Source organism: Ostrea edulis, chromosome 7, assembly GCF_947568905.1.
Source record: "Ostrea edulis chromosome 7, xbOstEdul1.1, whole genome shotgun sequence".
Lineage (NCBI taxonomy): Eukaryota > Metazoa > Mollusca > Bivalvia > Ostreida > Ostreidae > Ostrea > Ostrea edulis.
The window spans coordinates 75,473,682-75,479,946 of NC_079170.1; the positions used below are offsets into that span (position 1 = coordinate 75,473,682).

At 36.6% G+C, this 6,265-nt stretch overlaps 1 long non-coding RNA gene across 2 annotated transcripts; it reads right to left on the reverse strand.

The window, feature by feature from the left end:
• Positions 1-819: 819 nt before the first annotated feature.
• LOC130048511 (uncharacterized) lies at positions 820-6,041 on the reverse strand. 2 transcript variants are annotated; one of them, XR_008797306.1, is made up of 3 exons: positions 4,078-6,041; positions 3,797-3,856; positions 820-1,901 (listed from the first exon to the last, which is right to left on the reverse strand). It is a non-coding gene; the product is annotated as an uncharacterized LOC130048511 (long non-coding RNA). The 2 variants fall into 2 exon arrangements; XR_008797305.1 differs by having other exon boundaries at positions 820-3,856.
• Positions 6,042-6,265: the final 224 nt, after the last annotated feature.

A 6,265-nucleotide genomic window follows, 5' to 3' on the forward strand; every position in this document is an offset into this window, starting at 1 on the left:
TCTCCTGCCGATGTCATATTTCATAATGTATGGTGTTGGAAAAAATGTCCACCTTGACGTGATTTTGTAAACGTTCAGACAAGTCATTCACTGATTCCGATGCCAATTGCAAGTTATTGTGTGAAAGTTTTAAATTGTAGGGGTGCGTAGTTTATGAACTGAACTACTTCTGTTGTGGAATTCCGCAGCTTATCAAGGCATTCAGCGTGTAGCAGTTGTGGTTTTGCGATCTGGCAAATGCATCATGAATGTTCTTTGTAGATACGAAATGAAGTACTCATGTAGTGCATGTATACAATATACATTACATATCACTTTCTAAAATGTAGATTGTAAGTATATGTGCATCAATAAAAAAGTCGGCAAGCTGTAGGAAGTATTCAATAGCACCAGAGTACTTCAAAAGGTATATTGATAAAGTGAATTCAAACCTGTTTGCGGATCAGTTAATCACAAATAAACTTCCTAGTTGTTCTGGAAACAATGCGTCCTGTGTGTTTAATTGGGAATGCCTTAAGGTAAGAATACAAATTGCATACATGCTAGAAGACATAATTTCTATTTGAGATATAGAGTATTTGAAATGATTTGTATAAAACATTGTTTTTGCTGTATATGATACTGAAGTTCGAGACACGAAATTCATAGTAGACGATGTTCTGGAAACAATGCGTTCTGTTTGTTACGGAAGCTGCCTTAAAGTAGGAATACAAACTAAATACATGTGAGAAAACATAATTTCGATTTGAGATGTAAAGTATTTTAATTGCTTTATATATATCACTGTTTTTCCTGTATATGATTATGAAGTTCGAAACACGGAAGTCATAGTAGAAGATGTTCTGGAAATAATATGTACTGTTTGTTACGTTAGCTGTCTTGAGGTAGGAGTACAAAGTAAATACATGCAAGAAAAGAAATCTCGATTTCAGATGTAGATGAAATGATTCGGATATATAACTATTTTTCTGTGTATCATTATGAAGTTTGAATCACGGCAGTAAATCACGCACACCTTTTTATTTTATGTTGGTATTAGCGTCAAGGATGTGAGCTTGTTCTGCATATGATCAATATTTAAATCGAGTCAGGCTACTGACAAACAAATTGAATATGCAGGGGTTTCAATAGTCTCGTTTAAAGTCAGCATCTCGCTAATTTTATGGTCATTATAACAATCTAGTTTGTTAATACAACCTAGCATTGGGTCAAATGTCGTATGGCTTGTGTAACTCAGATTGTTAGGCCGTTCTTGGCACACTTAGTTTGACTTCGAATAACTCTGTTTACCTGATCAAGATACATTCATATGGTTCACGGCGGTTTTGACCGGTCAATGAGGGATGCTTACCTCTCCTAAGAACCTCATCCCTTCTCTGGTTTATCCAGGAGTATGTGTTTGTCCAACTCCCTACACTGTATTGATTATAGGAGTAATGAGATTGATCACTGTCCGTTATCTTCATGTTTCATCAATGGTCTAATCATCATCATTTGTTAACCCATGCAATTAAATAAAAAGCAAATAATTGTCTCACAGTTACTTATATTATATTAGCGAATGCCATTTCATATAAAATTTACTGATATACAAGGTGAAATGTGCATAAAATACATCTTTCCGGAAGTATTGAATACCCGAGTAATTGAAAAGCAAACAAATCTTGTTTTTTTATTTACAGCAAAAGGAAATGCATGCCCACAAGAAACAAGGCACTTTGAAGAATATAGACTGTTCTCGCTCGGCTTGGTATTTGGATTAAGTACGTTTTCACCGAAGCTCAGATCAGTTCCTCATAATCCATTTCTGGATTTTTACATTCACCTTCTGAGCTCTGGAATCCAGTTTGAAAATAACTCAGGTGTGACATTCACACTTGGTGTATATACGGGTAGGCTATCTGAAAAAAAAAATATAGCGGGATAAAATGAGAAATGTTTATGTATTTCGGAATTCATGCCAGCTTTGATTCATGTATCACTTAATAGTTACAGGCGGAAAAATCAAGAAATGTTATATGTAAAACTTATACGGTACCAATTTTGATGCACCAGATGCGCATTTCGACAAATAATGTCTCTTCAGTGATGTTCAACCGAAATCTTTGAAATCCGAAATAACTATGAAGTTTTAGAGCTAGTAACGAAGTACTTAGCTACTGGGCTGTAGAGACCCCCGGGGACTAACAGTCCACCAGCAGAGGCCTCGACCCAGGGGTCATGATGTAAAATTTATACGGTACCAATTTTGATGCACCAGATGAGCATTTTGACAAATAATGTCTCTTCAGTGATGCTCAACCGAAATGTTTGAAATACGAAATAACTATGAAGTTTTAGAGCTAAATATAGCCAAAAACAGCGTGCCAAAAAAGTGGAGCCAAATTCGTCCAAGGATAAGAGCTATGCACGAGGGAGATAATCCTTAACTTTGAAATGAATTTCTAAATTTTGTAACAACAATTAAATATACATCCGTATTTTCAAGCTAGTTACGAAGTACTAAGCTACTGGGCTGCAGATACCCTCGGGGACTAACAGTCCACCAGCAGAGGCCTCGACCCAGGGGTCATAATGTAAAACTTATACGGTACCAATTTTCGTGATCAATACCTTCTCAGATATAAAACGTGCGCGCTAATCAATGGAGCAGAACGGCGAACATAACAGCGAAGAATGTGGATAAATGTAATTCAAACTGATATTAAAAATGTATGCATGGATAACCGTATTCTGGTGGGTGCTCAATTTACCATTTAATATTCATCGGCATATCAAAGTAAACAAAAACATGGAAAATCGATCGAAACAAGGAAAATCATGCTGAACAGCGGAAAAACAGTCGAGGTGAGTTTAACCGGTATACCATACCACACAGTGAAACACATATCTAAATATGCTTAACAGCGGAAAGATGAAGGAAATCGGTACAACATTAATGCGAGATATTCATTAGCTCCATATACAGAAAATAATACAGGAGTAACCTATATGCAAAGTTCAGAGAATGGAATGGGTACCGAATGTACAGGGAATTGTAAATGGTTGTACTTAGATGAAACCACTATATTAACAAAAAATTCTAAATATGGGGACACCACAAAAATTAAAAGATAAAAGCTATTCTAAAATACACAATTTTCATTAGGATATTAACATCTGTTGGTTTTAACTTCCCTCCACTCATTTGGCGTACAAAACATGTCGAGAGAGTATCAAATTACACTTGGTATGAACACGAACTCAATACTGAAAGGGTTAGACTTCCCAATCCCTTTGTCTCCAATCAATCAGTTTAAAAAGGCGATGAAAGAAAGTTTTCCATCAATGAAAGGTGAAGATAACGAACAGTGAGCAATCCCACAACTCGTATACACAGTGCAAAATAGAAAGTTGCGAGAAAACAATTTCCTGGATATACCAAAGGTGAAATCAGGTGCCTAGGAGGAGTAAGCATCGCTTGTTGACCGGTCACACCAGTCGTAAACTCTGATCAAGATGTAGGGTTCACGGCGGATGTTCACAGGGATATACCAATCGTTTTTACATCTTGATTAAAAATGGTAGATTTTTTGCGACATAGCCCTGTAATATCCTTATCGCATTATGACAAAGAATTTGGTTCAAGTCACTATTTTTATTATATATTCAAATTGGCAATTAGCTATTACAAGGAAACGCAATAAACAAACTGAATACTCTGTTTCTTTCCAAAAATATACAATATATCAAATACTCAGTCAACAAAGGCATGAATATTTTGGAAACATTAAACACAAATACATCAATAACATACCCCAATTGTATGGCAGTGCCACACCCAATTAAACCCGTCTCATCGGAACAAAGAGGTATTCTATTATGAATAATAAAGAAAATTGTATAAACTCATTGTCAAAATTACTAAAGAAATATTTCACTGCTATAACGCATTAGAATTGTTATAACTAATAATGAACGTTATCATATTTATGAAATTAATAAAATGCTAAATGTTACTATAGTAGAATTACATGTATTGATACTGATAATATTTATCCAAAATAAAATATCAAAGACATTTTATAATTTCCTTACCAATATTTAAAATGTGTTACTCCGAACTCTATTCGAACACCCTGTGAACTGTGTGAAGGGCGGCGTCAGAATGAAGAGCGTGCACATATAGTGAGTGAGTTATCGATACGACGACACACCGGTTTTAATATTCCAAGTAATTAAACATAATTTATAAATTTCTTAATTACCTGGACTATTGTTATAAACACAAAATACTAATATTAAATGGTATCTGAAACTTAAATACATTATTTTGCATATTTTTTTAATCTCAAAGAAAATGATTCGCAAGGACAGAACTCGCAATCAATTATGGCGCGCAGTTCGCGATAAAATTCCGCAGTAAGATTTATGCGTCACATTTTGATTGATTTTATCTTGTTTAATGTATCTCTTAAAAAAGTTTCACTCATATTGAGGAGTCACACCGATCGGTGAAGAACTTTCAAATTTAGGCCTTCACTCAGTGCTTACTGCCATTGAGCAGTGGGGGTCTTTAGCGTACCACATCTACTTTCACACGGTACATCCCTTGTTAAGGTCATCTCCGAGGACCCGTGCGACTCACAACTGATACCGAGCGTTTGGCGATGGAACTGTCACTACCCGTTTTAACGACTTAGGCCTGTCGCGGCCGGATTCGAAACCCGACCTTTCGCATGCAGAGCGAACGCTCTACCCCTAGATCACCGCGGCGATTTGAATTTTAATTTCTGGAATAATTTACTATATCATGTCAAACGTTGCAATATTTGATCTTTTCCATTTGCATTGTGTAATTTTCCATTTCTATTCTACATTTTCCATTTGCATTGTCAATATTTTGTATTTGTATTCAATGAAAGGAGAATATAACGAACAGTGATCAATCTCATACTCCTATAAGCAATAAAAAAAATAGATAGTAGGGCAAACACGGACCCCTGGACAAACCAGTGGTAGGATCAGATACCTAGGAGGAATAAGCATCCCCTGTCGACCGGCCACACTCGCCGTGAGCCATATATCCTGATCAGGTAAACGAAGTTATCCGTTGTCAAAATCAGTCTGCCGGAAACGGCCTAAGAATCTATATTTCCTATTCATATTGTATAATTTACCATTTGTATTCTGTATTTTCCATTTGTATTTTTTTTTTCGTTTGCATTGTATAATTGCCATTTGCATTGCAAAAGTTTTCATTTGTACTGTATCCGAGGGATTGTTTATTTTGATTTGTTACGAAGGATTTCATTAGTTTGGGTTCCACTTATATTTAGCCGTCACCAGCCGTAGAACGGTGACTTACCAAAAATAAACTTACTAGTAGTGAGGGTTCTTTAACGTGCCAACGCCATAATTTCTTCCCCTCCAAGAGAAGTAAATTCCAAAATCTTTCGAATTCTTGAATTACTTTAATGGGAGAATTTATTTTTTTTTCCAAAAAACCTTAAATTTAAGTAATTTGATTAATTTCATCTTATCAAAAAAATATAGAAAATAATACAAATGACTAAATAGGACACATATTTAGCCCTATAAAATATGTTTTAATCCAGGAACTTTCGGGGGTTTCGCCCCCTGGGTCCCCACCAGGGATTTGCCCATGGCGGCCCCTGGACCCCATGCCTCATAAAGTAGCGCCCCGTAACATAAATTCCTGGATGCGCCCCTGAACGTTAGTCGCAACACGAGGTTTAAGGTCGCATTATCGGCAATTCTCAGTTCTAAATAGGCATGCATTTGGCGACGTATTACCTATAGCTACGTTTAAGGTTTGATGCAGCCATGATACGAGTAGAACTCGAACATGCGATCTCACGATTATGTACCAAAGGGTATATCACTGAACTACCCCGACCGGTTCCATAAAGGACTAGTTAAACATACATGTATGTAGCTAGCAATGACGAATCTTGCGCTAAACGACCCCCTGTGCTTTAGAAATATGATATTTTGTTTATTTTGTATAGAAATGTTGAAAAAAAAGCATGGATGTACGTTTTATTTTTATCACAACGCACTTGCTTCAGGGGCTTCGCCCTCCCCATGTACCCCCCCCCCCCCCCCCCCTAGGTTCTGCCCTGGACTCACTATGGGGTCTGAAGACAGTCCCCAAACATCCAGCAATTTACTGCATCCTTTAACTCGGAATTATCTAAATCAGCCAGGGACTAGTTTGAATGTGCTGATTACAATAGGCGGAGAAAAGCAATTCATTGGCGGA